At 39.8% G+C, this 14958-nt stretch overlaps 2 pseudogenes; both read right to left on the bottom strand.

The window, feature by feature from the left end:
* Positions 1 to 8880: 8880 nt before the first annotated feature.
* LOC105531751 lies at positions 8881 to 10639 on the bottom strand (annotated as a pseudogene).
* A 943-nt stretch (positions 10640 to 11582) lies between these two features.
* On the bottom strand, positions 11583 to 12524 carry LOC105531750 (annotated as a pseudogene).
* Between the last annotated feature and the right edge of the window lie 2434 nt (positions 12525 to 14958).

The following is a 14958-nucleotide window of genomic DNA, read 5'->3' as shown; positions in this document are numbered from 1 at the left end:
CAACTTCAATAAAAGAAATTATTCATCTATAAAGAGATTAGAAAATGGGAACCATAATAGGGAGAAATGACATTCAGTAGAAGCAAATCCAGATATGAGATATGGCACAGGTATTGGAATTAGCAAAGACTGTAAAATAACTTATAAATATGTTCAAGGGCATAACAGAAAATGTATAAAAAATGAATGATCAGATGGGAAAGTTCAATACAGAAGTGGAAACTATTTTAAAGAAGCAAGTGGAAATTCTAAAAAAAAAATACATGAAATAAAAAATTTATTGACTGAGGTTAACATTAATTTGACCACTGCAGAAGGGAAAAAAAAATCAATAAACTTTAAAACACATCAATAGGAGCTAGCAAAACAGAAGCACAGAGAAAAAAATGACTGCAGAAAAAAAGAACCAACTTCAGTGACCTTTGGAAAAATATTGAGTGGTCTAACATATTTGTAATTAGAGTCCAAGGCAAAGGAGAGACAGAAAAATGTATTTGAAGACATTTTGACTAAAAAAAAATTCAAATTTGATGGAAAATATCAACCTAGAGATTCAACAGGCTCAACTTACCTCAATCAGGATAAACACAAAGAAAATCATAGGTATGCCCATCATAGTAAAATTGCTATATCAAAGATAATCTTGAAAGCAACTGGAGAGGAAGAAAGGATGTATTAAATATAGGACAATAATAATAGATATGACTGCTGAACTTCTCATCAGAACTAATGCAAGACAGAAGACAACTGAATGACATCAGTTGTACTGATGACAGAAAAGTACTGAGAGAAAAAATAAACTATTAGCCTAGAAGGAAAATATCCATTAAAAATGAAGGTAATAAAGATATTTTAAGGCTGGTGGCTCACACCTGTAATCCCAGCACTTTGGGAGACTGAGGCAGGATGATTGCTTCAGCCTAGTAGTTCCAGACCAGCCTATGCAACAAAGAAAGACCTGAGACCTGTCACAAAAAAAAAGAAAGAAATTAAAAAAGAAGATATTTTTTAAAAAGCTGACAGAATATGATACCACCAAACTTGTACTACAAGAAATGTTACAGTAAGTTCTTCAGGATGAAGGAAAATAACATAAAACAAACTCAAACCTAAATGAAGAATACTGTAAATAGTAAATATGTAAGTAATTATTAAAAAATACTTTTTTCTTGTTCCTTGAGGCTGGGAGCTATAACTCACACCTGTAATCCCAGCACTTTGGGAGGCTGAGGTGGGCAGAACATTTGAGGTCAGGAGTTTGAGACCAGCCAACATGGTGAAACCCCATCTCTACCAACAAAAATACAAAATTAGCCAGGCATGGTGGCACACACCTGTAGTCCCAGCTACTCTGACATTGAAGGGGAAAATTGTTTGAACCCAGGAGGCAGAAGTTGCAGTGAGCTGAGATTGCACCACTGCACTCCAGCCTGGGTGACAGAGAGAGACTCTGTCTCAAAATAATAATAATGACAATAATTTTTCTTGTTCCTTGATATTCTAAAAGACAATAGACTGTTCAAAGTGAATATAATAATAATAATGTATTATAAGTTTTATAACATATATAGAACTAAAATTTTTGACAAAATCAACACAAGGAACATGGAAGGGGTAAGTGAGAGCATTGTGTTGTTAGGTTCTTACATTACATGTGAACTGTAAAATGCTAATTCAAGGTAAAACAAAAAATAAACAAAGAAGTATAACTAAAAAGGTAATAGATACAATCAAATATTTTATTAAATATATTGTATTAATATAGTGCATTAAAATGTTGTATGCTTTGATATTGTATTAAAGTAATAACTAATTCAATAGATACCAGTAAAGGAGGTGTAAAAAGAACAAAGAACACATAGGATGAATAAGAAACAAACAGCAAGACTTAAATCCAACCATATCAATAATTACAATAAATGTAAATGAACTAAGCCCATTAAGAGGCAAAGATTGTCAGATTGGATAAAAAGCAAGATCACATTGTATTTGTTTGTAAGACATGTACATGAAATCAAAAGAAACACATAGGTTAAAAGTGAAATGATAGAAAAGATATATTATGCAAATACTAATCATGAGAAAGTAGAATAAATAGGAAGAGAGATGGTTAATGAGAAAAAACAAAAACAAACTAAAAGGAGCATCCAATAGGCGCAATATTTAATTAATAGTCATTCTAGGTAACGAGAACAGAGGAAACAAAAATATATGATCAAAGAAGGAGTAAGAGAACTTTTCCTAGATTTGAAGGACATAAATCCCCAGATTACGAAGGCCCACAACTGCCTAATAAATAAGGAATCAAGCCAACTTTTACAACAGCAGTGACAGAGCACGCTGAAAATCTTCAGAGAGAAAAATAGAATATATACATAACTTCTGGAATAAGAATGGGACCAGACTTCTCAATCACTGGAATCATAGGAAAGCAATGTCTTCAAAAGCCAAAGAAAAATTACTTTCTTTTTTTTTTTGAGACAGAGTCTCACTCTGTTGCCCAGTCTGGAGTGCAGTGGTGTGATCTCGGCTCACTGCAACCTCCGCCTCCTGGGTTCGAGCATTCTCTTGCCTCAGCCTCCCAAGTAGCTGGGATTACAGGCACCCACCACCACGCCTGGCTAATCTTCGTGTTTTTAGTAGAGACCTTTCGCCATGTTGGCCAGGCTTTTCTGAAACTCCTGACCTCAGGGGATCTGCCCACCTTGGCCTCCCAAAGTGCTGGGACTACAGGTGTGAGCCACTGCACCCTGCCAGAAAAATTATTTTCAATCTAGAATTCTACTCAACCAAGCTACCAGTCGAGTTTGATACTAGATAAAAGACATGTTCAGACATGTAAGGTCTCAAATATTTACTTCCCCTTTCAAAAAGCTACTGAAGGATGAGAACCACCAAACAAGGGAGTAAACCAAGAACTAAGCAGCCAAGAAACAGAGGATATAACACCGGAGTAAGGAAGAAAATTTCTAAGATGGTGGAAATATAAGTGTCCCAAGTTTTCTGACTGAGCATCCAGCCTACGGTGTATCCAGCTCAGATTGGAGTGGGATGACAGAGCACACCAGGAGAGATGTCTCTAGGGATGAAAATGGATTTGATAGAGTATCTGATGAACTTGCAGAGAAAAAAAATGTTTCATGATGATGATTTCCCAGCTTCTTTTGCACTTACGAATCGGCAAGTAACATAATTTTGCCCAGTGAGATGCAAGCTGCCTTCTACTGGGTAAGAATATTAGGAAAACTATTATTTTTCAATGAAAAATCAAAGACCAGCTGGCACACTCGCTCTGGTGTCCTCACTCCTTCCTCCTGCCTGGAATGAGGATGTGGTATCTGAAGGACATAGAGGAACCATCTTGAGACCAAGAGAACAAAAACGACATACTAAAGATTTTGTAGGACAAGGATCAAGAATTCTGCAATATGGATGATATTATAACTAACAGAAGCAGTATTTTCCAAAGCATGGTGGGGAATGAGACCATTTTTTATGGAACTGTACCCAGACGTAGCATTAAACAGCCTTGAGTTACATACACTAAAATTCAGCCAATCATAATCACTGTTTTTTTCCCCTGCTGAAATGACTGGTTTGCTTAATGCACAAATAGTCCAAGCTTATTATTGCAACTATCCTTGAACTACCTTTCAGAGGAAGGGTATGTTGTAAATTTTTAAAGCTTCATATATTTCTGGTGTCTCAATATGTCCACAAACAAGCTGTGAGCATCTTGCCTAAGCAACCAGGTGCACCAGTTGGATGAAGCTGGTCCCTACTACAAGTTAACTTTTTACCATAACTTGACTGTGACCTAGAGACATTCAAATGCACCGATGAAACCCCCTCATGTTTTTTGCTTGTGTACTTCAGCTGGACTTCTAGTAAATCCACTTGCCCAGGGGTCCTTTCTCTTGGCTCCACTCCTGCTTGGTTGAGTCCGCTTCTTTAGTACTCTTCCCACGAGGCCCCTTGCATGGTGTGGTCTGTGTCCCATTCTAGGGCCTGTGAGTATAATAAATCCTTTAATTTTGTATGTTTCTCTGACTGCAAAGGTTATTCAAATAGGAAGAGAGGAAGTCAAATTATCTCTGTTAGCAGATGACATGATTATATATTTAGAAAACCCCATCGTCTCAGCCCAAAATCTCCTTAAGCTGATAAGCAACTTCAGCAAAGTCTCAGGGTACAAAATCAATGCACAAAAATCACAAGTATTCCTATACACCAGTAATAGACAAACAGAGAGCCAAATTATGAGTGAACTCCCATTCACAATTGCTACAAAGAGAATAAAATACCTAGGAATACAACTCACAAGGGATGTGAAAGACCTCTTCAAAGAGAACTGCAAACCACTGCTCAAAGAAATAAGAGAGGAACAAACAAATGTAAAAACATTCCATGCTTAGGGATAGGAAAATGGCCATACCGCGCAAGGTAATTTACAGATTCAATGCTATCCCTGTCAAGTTACCATTGACTTTCTTCACAGAATTAGAAAAAAAACTGCTTTAAATTTCATATGGAACCAAAACAGAGCCCATGTAGCCAAGACAATTATAAGCAAAAAGAACAAAGCTGGAGGCATCACACTGCCTGACTTCAAACTATAATACAAAGCTACAGTAACCACAACAGCATGGTACTGGTACCAAAACAGATATATAGACCAACGGAACAGAACAGAGGCCTCAGAAATAATGTCACACATCTACAACCATCTGATCTTTGACAAACTTGACAAAAACGAGGAATGAGGAAAGGATTCTTTATTTAATAAATGGTGCTGGGAAAACTGGCTAGCTGTATTAGGAAACAGAAACTAGACCCCTTCCTTGCACCTTATGCAAAAATTAACTTAAGATGGATTAAAGTCTTAAATGTAAAACCCCAAACCATAAAATCCTTAGAAGAAAACCTAGGCAATACCATTCAGGACACAGGCATGGGCAAAGACGTTACAACTAAAACACCAAAAGCAATGGCAACAAAAGCCTAAATTGATAAATGGGATCTAATTAAACTAAAGAGTTTCCACTCAGCAAAAGAAACTCTCAACAGAGTGAACAGGCAACCTACAGAATGGGAGAAAATTTTGCAATCTGTCCATCTGACAAAGGGCTAACATCCAAAATCTACAAGGAACTTAATCAAATTTACAAGAAAAAAACAAACAACTCCATCAAAAAGTGGGTGAAGGATATGAACAGACACTTCTTAAAAGAATACATTTATGCAGCCAACAAACTTATGAAAAAAAGCTCATCATCGCTGGTCATTAGAGAAATGCAAATCAAAACCACAATGAGATACCATCTCATGCCAGTTAGAATGGTGATCATTAAAAAGTTAGGAAACAACAGATGCTGGAGAGGATGTGGAGAAATAGGAACGCTTTTACACTGTTGGTGGGAGTGTAAATTAGTTCAACCATTGTGGAAGACAGCGATTCCTCAAGGATCTAGAACCAGAAATACCATTTGACCCAGCAATCCCATTACTGTGTATATACCCAAAGGATTAGAAATCATTCTACTATAAAGACACATGCACACATATGTTAATTGCAGCACTGTTCACAATAGCAAAGACTTGGAACCAACCCAAGTGTCCATCAATGATAGACTGGATAAAGAAAATGTGGCACATATACACTATGGAATACTTTGCAGCCATCAAAAAGGATGAGTTCATGTTCTTTGCAGGGACATGGATAAAGCTGGAAACATCCTTCTCAGCAAACTAACACAGGAACAGAAAACCAAACACTGTATGTTCTGACTCATAAGTGGGAATTGAACAATGAGAACACATGGACACAGAGAGGGGAACATAATATACTGGGGCCTGTCGGAGTTTGGGGGAGTAGGGGAGGGATAGTATTAGGAGAAATACCTAATGTAGATGACGGGTTGATGGTTGCAGCAAACCACCATGGAACATGTATATCTATGTAACAAACCTGCATGTTCTGCACATGTATCCCAGGACTTAAAGTATAATAATAAAAAGGAATAAATTTTCATATAACCTTATTAAATTCATTATAATATCCTCATACTATAAGGGAGGAACACAAAAGAAATATCACTCCATTTCACTCCATTTCTAACTACAGTTCTAAGATAACTATTTTATCAAAGGTAATCTTCCTTCCTAGTATTAAATTATGAAAGGGATATCATTTTGCCTCATAAAACTGGTCATTCTTTACAAGTTCCTTCCATTCTTCTTTTCTCCTACCTAGAGAAGCTTTTGAAAATAAATGAGCTGAAACATATTACTCATCTCTCTTGTCTCTCTGAGTCTTTCGTATCTAATATTAACTCTAGTCCCTGGGGAGTTGGATGTCCCTCCTTAATCAGATTTGATATAACAGCAAGAGGTTTCCAAGAAAATACCAAAAAACCTAATTTCGGCAAAAAGAAAAAATTTGGCCTCCAGTTTTCCAGATGTTGGTGGATTCTGTCCAATACAGATATTATGTAAAATTTAATTTTAGATCCTTTGAGTTCTTCAAAAGAAGATATTTAACAAACTGTGGGAGCTGATGACACTTTTAATTATTTACAATGTAATTTTCTCAGTAAAATGAGCCATGCTTCAAAAGGGAAAAGGGAAAATACCAATGATTTGCCAGGCACTGTATCTTCTTTAATTTTCATAACCGCTGTGAGGAGTGGTATTCTTATTAGTGCTCAAACGGGCTCAGAGAAGTAGATAACTTGGTCAAAATCACTTAGTCATTAAGCGGTGAAGTTGGAATTGGAACCCAGATGTGTGTGACCCTCATTTTATTGCTGTTCCTCTACACGTGGAATTTTGGCATCTTCATTGCTGTAGAAGAATGAAGTTAGCCACCACTCATTTTGTTGACAGATTGACCATATGGCCTTTCTAGAAGTGATCACTGAACTGATGGCGTTAGCTATTTCTCCTCAGAGTTACTGGTTGATTGCCTTTGTGTGCAAAAAGCTCTGTGTTATAAGACAGAAACACTAAAGAATAGCAAACAAGATCTTTGCTTTCCAGGATATTCAAATGTAATTGGAGGAAGACAACATGTAAATAAAAACTATATATCACCAGATACTAATTAATTAGCCAGAGACAACCTAATATCTCTTCTATTTTTTTATTCTAAAAATAATAACTACATATTGCAGGAAAATCTCCTCTAATCTCATCATCATTTCCTCAATTCTTCTTTTCAATGCACATGTATATTTAGACATTTAATTGAATGATATTTATGAACACTTGTATATCCTATTTTTTATTGAATATTGTATTATGAGCACTCTTTCATGACATTATATTATTCCAGTGTATAATTTTTAATGGCAGATTAATATTCATAGTATTTTAATTTGTAATGTCTTCTGGACATTTAGGTTGTTTTTAATATTTTTAATTTTTTATAAATTATATTGCATTGAACATCCTAGACCACAAATCTTTTCTCATGTCTCTACTTATTGACTTAGGATAAATTTATTCAGGAGGAATCGAGAATAAATTTCTGGAGATTCCTGATATATGTTGAGAAGACATAAGATAGAATGGAGATCCCTAAACAGATTTCGGGTGCACCACTTTGGGCACCACCACTTGGGGCACCAGGCCCTAGAGGCTAAAGTACCACATTATATCTCCAATTCATTCGCCAGGTGGTCTGCATTCTTTGCTTCCTTGATTTCTCTGAATAGAGCTTTCCATTCATTTGAAGGTGCACTTTCTGGTGGTGCCTGATGGCATTTTGCATTACATTTTATTTACTGCAAAATAAATTTTATTTAATGCAAAATGCCACCAGGCGCCATCAGAAAGTGCCCCTTCAAATGAGTAGAAAGTCTCCTTTTGTGATTGGAGTATAGTTTGATAGAGTTAGAATTCTTTGCTCTTTTCATATTAGCTACTTAGGATCTATACAATATTGCAACAGAAATATCAGAGTGTCTTGAGGCTGGCTGACTGGGGCCTGATATCTAGCATTCTAAGAAGGTGCAAGAGAAAGAAACTAGCACTGGCTGAGACTCATGAGCATAAGCCCCTTCAAATGGAGAGAGGTGTCTGCATTTGCAGTCGTACTTCTGTCATCAGCCCTGATTCCTGACGTAATGAGTTGTGAGTTGTTATAATCGTGGAAGACAAATGGCTTGAGAGGATAACATGGATGATGTGATTTCAAGAGGAGTTCAGTATAAACTTTTGTGAAAAATCATTCTGATAAACTGATCTTAAAACATCACACCATGTTTGGTGGCTCATGCCTGTAATCCGAGAACTTTGCAGCACTTTGGGAGGCTGAGGCGGGCAGGTTGCTTGAGCCCAGGAATTTGACACCAGCCTGGGCAACATGGCCAAACCCTATCTCTTAAAAAAATACAAAAAGTAGCCCAGCATGGTGGTTCACGCCTGGAGTCCCAGCTACCTGGGAGGCTGACAGGGGAGGATCACCTGAACCGTAGGAAGATCTGAGCCATGATTGTGCCACTGCACTCTAGCCTAGGACTCTCTCTCTCTAAAACACAAACAAAAACAAACAAACAAACAAAAAAATCCCGACATCACATTGTTTACTCCCTTAATGCTGCTCGGAGTGACACTTGGCATCAGGAGGGCAGTATAGTCTCTCTTTTTTTTCCTACAGTACAAAGTTAGGGCTCTTCATTCAGGCAGTGGAGTAAGGAACAGCGAAGTGGGAGGGCTACACCATTGCCATGACAACAGAAAGCCTCATAAAGATAAAGTCCCTCTGCTTCTGTCAGGCAGGCTCTTCCTAGCTTAGGAGACACCAGTTTTCACTGGCTGAGAACAAGGCCAGCCAGCCTGGCTACAATGTGGAAGCGCAGCTGGACGCGTGGCCTCTGGTCAGTTCTGGAAGTGATCGGTGAGGGCTTCCAGTGGCTCCTGCTTCTTCAGCTCATACCCCAGCAGGCCTCTTTCAGCATGGGGACAGCAAACTTGCCCAGTGTGCCGTTGCTTGTGTGGTTTTTCAGCTTCTCTTCTGAATACTCCACCTTGGGCCTTTTGCTTCTGAAACCTTCATTATTGTGTTTTATGTTGCAAACTTTCCCTTCAGGATTGTAATCTGGTGGATAGAGAAGTTCCTTAAACTTATCCACCAGTGGGGAGCCCAGTCTTTTATTCATTGCTTCAACCTCGGGCAATGTCAGGTCCACTGCTTGTTCAGGCTCCATCAAATCCAAGGCCAAGTCATCCAGGTTCCTGGAGTGCTGCTGCAGCACAGAGTTCTCAAAGCTGTCACTTCTGTATTTGAATCGGAGCTTCTGAACAATAGCTTTCACCTTGTCCACCTCCTCTGGGGTTGCCGTGGCTTTTTTAGTAAAGGGCACCTTCCCTTTATTATCAGCATAGCATAAAAAGACCAGCTGGAAGCCTGCAGGAGTCACCTGAATTTTCTGATCATCCAACTCCTCTTCCTGTGGCACCAAAGCCACAAAATAAGGGGGGATGTTCCTGCAGGGTGTGTATCTGCACAATGCTGTGACCTCCTTCTCCAGACACATGATGAGTAGAGCACTGAACAGGGTTGAGCTCCCATTCATCGGCGACTCCTCAGAGTACACAAAGAAGGAGGGCCTTGGGTACTGGTGCTTCTTCAGCTTTACCAAGGGCTTAAACCCATGAGAATCAAACCTGGTTCATCAAACTATTTTAGCTCTTCTGTTTCCTCTTTCTCCAGTATAATCTGATGCCTTCCATAGATCTGAGACCTCGTGGTATCTCTAGGCAGAAGCAAACTGCCTGTATTTACATTACATGTCCAGGTCTTAGTTTACACCGATTCATCTATTTCTCGATAGAGTTTTATTGGAGGAGGCTTGAGAGCCTTTTAGATCAGATTATAAATGCCCACAGAGAGCACTATATCTTTGCTGAACTTCAACTTTAACCTGCTGAGTGCTCACTTCCTGATCTCCTTGGCTCAAAACTGCCTCAACAGGTCTTCTAGCTTGCTGGATTCCTCAAAGTGAGCCCTGAGATCCTCATCCTCTGCTACGCTGATGATATCTCTGTAAAACAAAGATATGTCAAAGCCTCCAGGTTTCTTCAGGTGCATCAAGTCAAGGAAGATGCCTGTATCTCAGTGGTTATTGGCTTTGGTCGTGGGCCAGCTGGCTTTGACACTGTCATTGCCTTGGGGGTTGTCTTCCTTGGTGAACAACGTGACTCCTCTTGTACAGTACATTGCTGAAGAGGTTGTTGGCACAGACTCACAACGTTTCACTGAGTGAGTAGTCAGGTCCATGCCCATCGGGTCTTGGAAACGTTTTTGTCCCTACTGCCCCTTAAACCGGTCAAGCTCTAGAATTTGTTTTGCACCTGGATTATCCAACTCCTGGATGCTCATGTCAAAAGAAGTCAACTCATCTTCACTCTGAGATTCACACATCGCTCTGGAGGCATCAACCAAAAACATCAAACTATTTCTTCCTGAATATTTACAGTCTCCACTTGCTTCACATGATTCTCATGGGTTTCAAGCCCTTGGTAATGCTGAAGTGCTGTGGGTCTGTGCAACCTCTTTAGTGATGTCCAGTTCAAAATGTTCTTATTCTGCTTCTTGATCGCCTCCAGTTTTGTAATAAGACTTTCACCCTGACATGTTGCTTACTGCTCACTTTGGTGCGGGCCAGGGCAGAATGGTCTCTTAAGGTTCTCTCTGCCAGTCTGGTCTCTGTCTCACTACATTATTTCAGAGACCCAAGAGTGTTCCAAAGGAATGTTCTGATATTGGTAGCAATACACATCATCAAATTGCTCTCTAGAAATGTATACATTTACAACTCAATCATAAGAGTATGTAATAGTGCTCCTTACAATATATCCTCACCAGGATGGAATATTATCTTTTAAAAACCTTTGATGTATTACTAGTTGTTTTTGTGGAGTGTTGTGGCTCAGGCTTTTTGAAGAAGCCTAGGATAACACAAACATAATTCTGGTTAAAATTGATCAGCAAAGATGAGTGGTGCTGGCAATGACTCATTTTGGCTGACAGTGGGGGAAATAAAAGATTTAGCAATGGGAAGAGAAAATGATAAGTTTGGTTTGAGCTAAGATAAATTTGGATTATCTGTGGGACATCCAAGAGGTGATATGTAATAGGTCATTGAGTATCTCTGTGTGGAGGTGTGAGATGTAAATAGAACATGTAAGTATTAATATATGGTAAGTGGATAAATCATAAATGTAGGTACAATAGTTCAAGAAGAATTCAGAATGGGCAAGCAGTTGAATATGAAATCTTGGGGAATATCAACATTTAAAGGGGTGCAAAAGAAGCATAAGCTAAAGGTACTTTTTTTTGAGAGAGAGATGGAGTCTTGCCCTGTTGCACAGGCTGGAGTGCAGTGGTGCAATCATAGTTTGCTGAAGCCTTGAATTCCTGGGCTGAAGCAATTCTCCCACATCAGCCTCTGGAGTACTGAAGACTACAGGCACAAGCCACCATGCCCAGAGGAAGGCACCTTTTTTTTTCTTTTTAAAGAAGCCTTTATTTCCTTGTTTTGCGAATAAAGCTGACTGAGTTGGTTGCTTTTTGGTGATTAGTCAAAGAGACGAAATCCCATATACTTGTCCGACTCCTCCAACTCTTCCTTGGCTTCAACCTTAGTTGGGGCTGCAGCAGCAGCAGGAGCAGTCGTGGCAGCAGTGGCCACAGGGGCAGCAGCCACAAAGGCAGACGGATCGGCCAAGAAGGCCTTGACCTTTTCAGCAAGTGGGAAGGTGTAATCAATATCCACAGACAAAGCCAGGACTCGTTTGTACCCACTGATGATAGAATGGGGTACTGATGCAACAGTTGGGTCGCCAATCTGCAGACCGACACTGGCAACATTGCAGACATTCTCCAGGAAGTGAGAATGCAGTTTCCTCTGTGACGTCAAGCACTTCAGGGTTGTAGATGCTGCCATTGTGGAACATCTGCTGGATGGCCAGCCCAAAGGGGAAGGGAGAGATGTTCAGTAGTGTGGCTTTGCTGGCTCGCACTTTGTCTCCAGTCTTAATCAGCTGCATATCACTCAGGATTTTAGTGACACCCCTGGAGATTTAAGTGGTGATGCCTAAAACCTGGAGAAAGGAGATCTTCTTGGGCCCCAGACCAGTGTTCTGGACTGGCACAGTGACTTCACATGGGGCAATGGCACCAGCATGGGCCACAGCTGGCACCTTGTTGGCCAGCAGCAGGTCCCTGATCTCAGTGAGGTCCTCCTTGGTGAACACAAAGCCCACATTCCCCCGAATGTGAGGCAACAGTTTCTCCAGAGCTGGGTTGTTTTCCAGGTGCCCTCAGATGGCCTTGCGCATCATGATGTTCTTGACCATCAGCATTATGGCCTTCCTGCAGAGGGACATGCGGATCTACTGCATCTGCTTGGAGTCCATACTGTCTGCTCCCACGATGAAACATTTCAGATAATCATCCAAAAGTTGGATGATTTTAAGGAAGTAGTTGACTTCCAGGTCACCCTGTCTTCCCTGGGCATCATAGTGGTGCGTCAGGGATTGTCACACAGGGTTTAAAGACGATGTCACTTTCATGAGGACACCTGGTGAGAGGAGGCACTTTTTATGAATAGCCACAGGGGTAGAAAGATAACTCAGAGAGTACTGTCATTTAAGAAAAATAAAGAGACTTTCAGAAAGGAGAGAATAGCATGTCACAAAGAAAGAAAATTGATTAATTATTAATGATTGGGAAATGGTGATTTAGTCTGTTTTGTTCTGCTATTACAAAATACCTGAGACTGGATAATTTATAAAGAAAAGAAATTTATTTTCTCACAGTTCAGGAGGCTAGAAAGTCCAAGATTAAGATGACGGCAGATGATGTTTTCTGGTGAGATCTGCATCCTCCAGAGGGAAGGAATGCTGTGTCCTCACATGGTGGAAGGCTAAAGAGCAAGCCAGCTGAGTGCTGCAGCTCTTTAAATAAAACTCTTTAAAGAAGACTCTTTAATAAGGGCCTTAATCCCATTCATGAGGGGATGAGCTCTCATGACCTTATTATCTCTAGAAAACTCCACCTCTTTATACTATCACATTGCATTAAGTTTCAACATCTGAATTTTGGAGTGGACACATTCAAACTATAGTGGATAAAGTTTTAATAGCAATAATTAATGTTTAGCAACCAAGAAATACCCTCATTCTTCCCTGCTTGTTAATTTCTACCTTTCAGGTTCCCCAAGGAGTGGTACACATAGGAATATCAAATAATAACCAAATCGCAATTTTATTAAGGCCCAAGTCAATGTCAATAACACTCAGTGCAGCTCTGGTGGGGATAGGTGGGCCTCTGCTTTAGGCTCAAGGCATAAATGAGATTTTCTACCCTGTGTTTCTCTCCCTGTTCCCCACTGTGGGTCAGATCTGAAGCTTAGGATCTTACCTACCTGTGGTCTGCTGTATGATGAAAGGATGTCAAGGTAAGATCTGACAGAGCCTCTTGGGAGAAGGCCTGAGACCACTTATTTATCATGCCACATGGAGTGGGAAACAGAGCTCAGAGAAAGACAATGTGCCTGTGTGACCCCAAGAATCCTATCTTTTGGCCATTGAAGAACTCTGTCTCCTGGGCACGTGGGGAGGTTCTTGGAAAATTAGGAACAAAGGCTTTCTGCTGCATTTTGTCCCTTTAATGGGAGGAAGCAGATGCCTTCTGTACTCTAGGAACTTCACATAAATACAGCTCGCACAATAGCACTTGAAAAATTACCATCTTCTAAGAATAGACCCCTTCACTCATGAGGACATATTCTAGAGCAGTGCCATTCAATAGAATTTTCTGTGATGATAAAGATGCTATTTAAATCTGTCCTGTCCAGTACTGTAGCCACTAACTATGTGTGATCACCGAACTTATGATTAGCATGACTGAAGAACTAAATTTTAACCTTTACTTAAATTTAGCTAACTTGAATTTAAATAGCCCCATGTGGATAGTGGTGATCCTATTATACAGTGAAGCTCTAGGTATTTCAGGGAATTGTGAAATCTGCTGATACTCTCGTGATAGTCTTGTTTTCTCTTTTTAGCCTCTCCATCTTTATTTGATTGATTATTCCTGGTTATTCTAGGTCTGCTGTTAAGGTATGGATTAATATTCATGTATAGCTGATACAACTTATGGAGCCTCAGGTTCTCGATCTATGAAATGGGAGTGCTAATAACCAGTGTTCTGCTGTGGAGATTAAATGACATAATTAAACCATAAGTTCAAAATATGAAAATAGCTTTCTCACTTAATTGCAAATTGTCAGGGTTTACCCAATGCCTGAACAACCATTGTATCTTGGAGGTAAATAACTTGTTTTTCATCTTACAGGCTCATAGTTGAAAGGAACTTACCTTGAGTCTCTAATGAGACTTTGGACTTTAGACTTTTGAGATGATGCTGGAATGAGTTAAGACTTTTGGTTCTATTGGGAAAGGATGATTGTATTTCACAATGTGAGAATAACATGAGTTTGCTGGGGTTGGTGGCAGGAGTGGAATGCTATGGTTTGGATATAATTTGTTTGTCCCCACCAAATCCCATGTTGAAATTTAATCCCCAGTGTAGCGATGTTGGGAGGTGGGGCCTAGTGGGAAGTATTTGGGTCACAGGAGTGGATCTTTCATGAATATATCAAATGCCCTTCCATTCTGGACTGGTGAGTTCTCACTCTGTTAGTTCCCATGTGAACTGGTTGCTAAAACCATCTTTGCTCCTTCCTGCCCTGCCTTCCTTTCTTAGCGTGCAGCCTCTGCACACACCAGCTCCTCTTCGCCGTCCACCATGAGTGGAAGCAGCCTGAAGGTTTTACCAGATGCAGATGCCCAATATTGAACTTTCCAGCCATCCAGAATCATAAACCAAATAAACCTTCTTTTTCTTTATAAATTATCCAGCCATCCAGAATCATAAACCAAATAAAC

The sequence above is a fragment of the Mandrillus leucophaeus genome, unplaced genomic scaffold (assembly GCF_000951045.1).
Source record: "Mandrillus leucophaeus isolate KB7577 unplaced genomic scaffold, Mleu.le_1.0 Scaffold901, whole genome shotgun sequence".
NCBI classification, from domain to species: Eukaryota; Metazoa; Chordata; class Mammalia; order Primates; family Cercopithecidae; genus Mandrillus; species Mandrillus leucophaeus.
The sequence above is the reverse complement of the archived record's forward strand: the minus strand, read 5'-3'. Positions and strand labels throughout refer to the sequence as shown.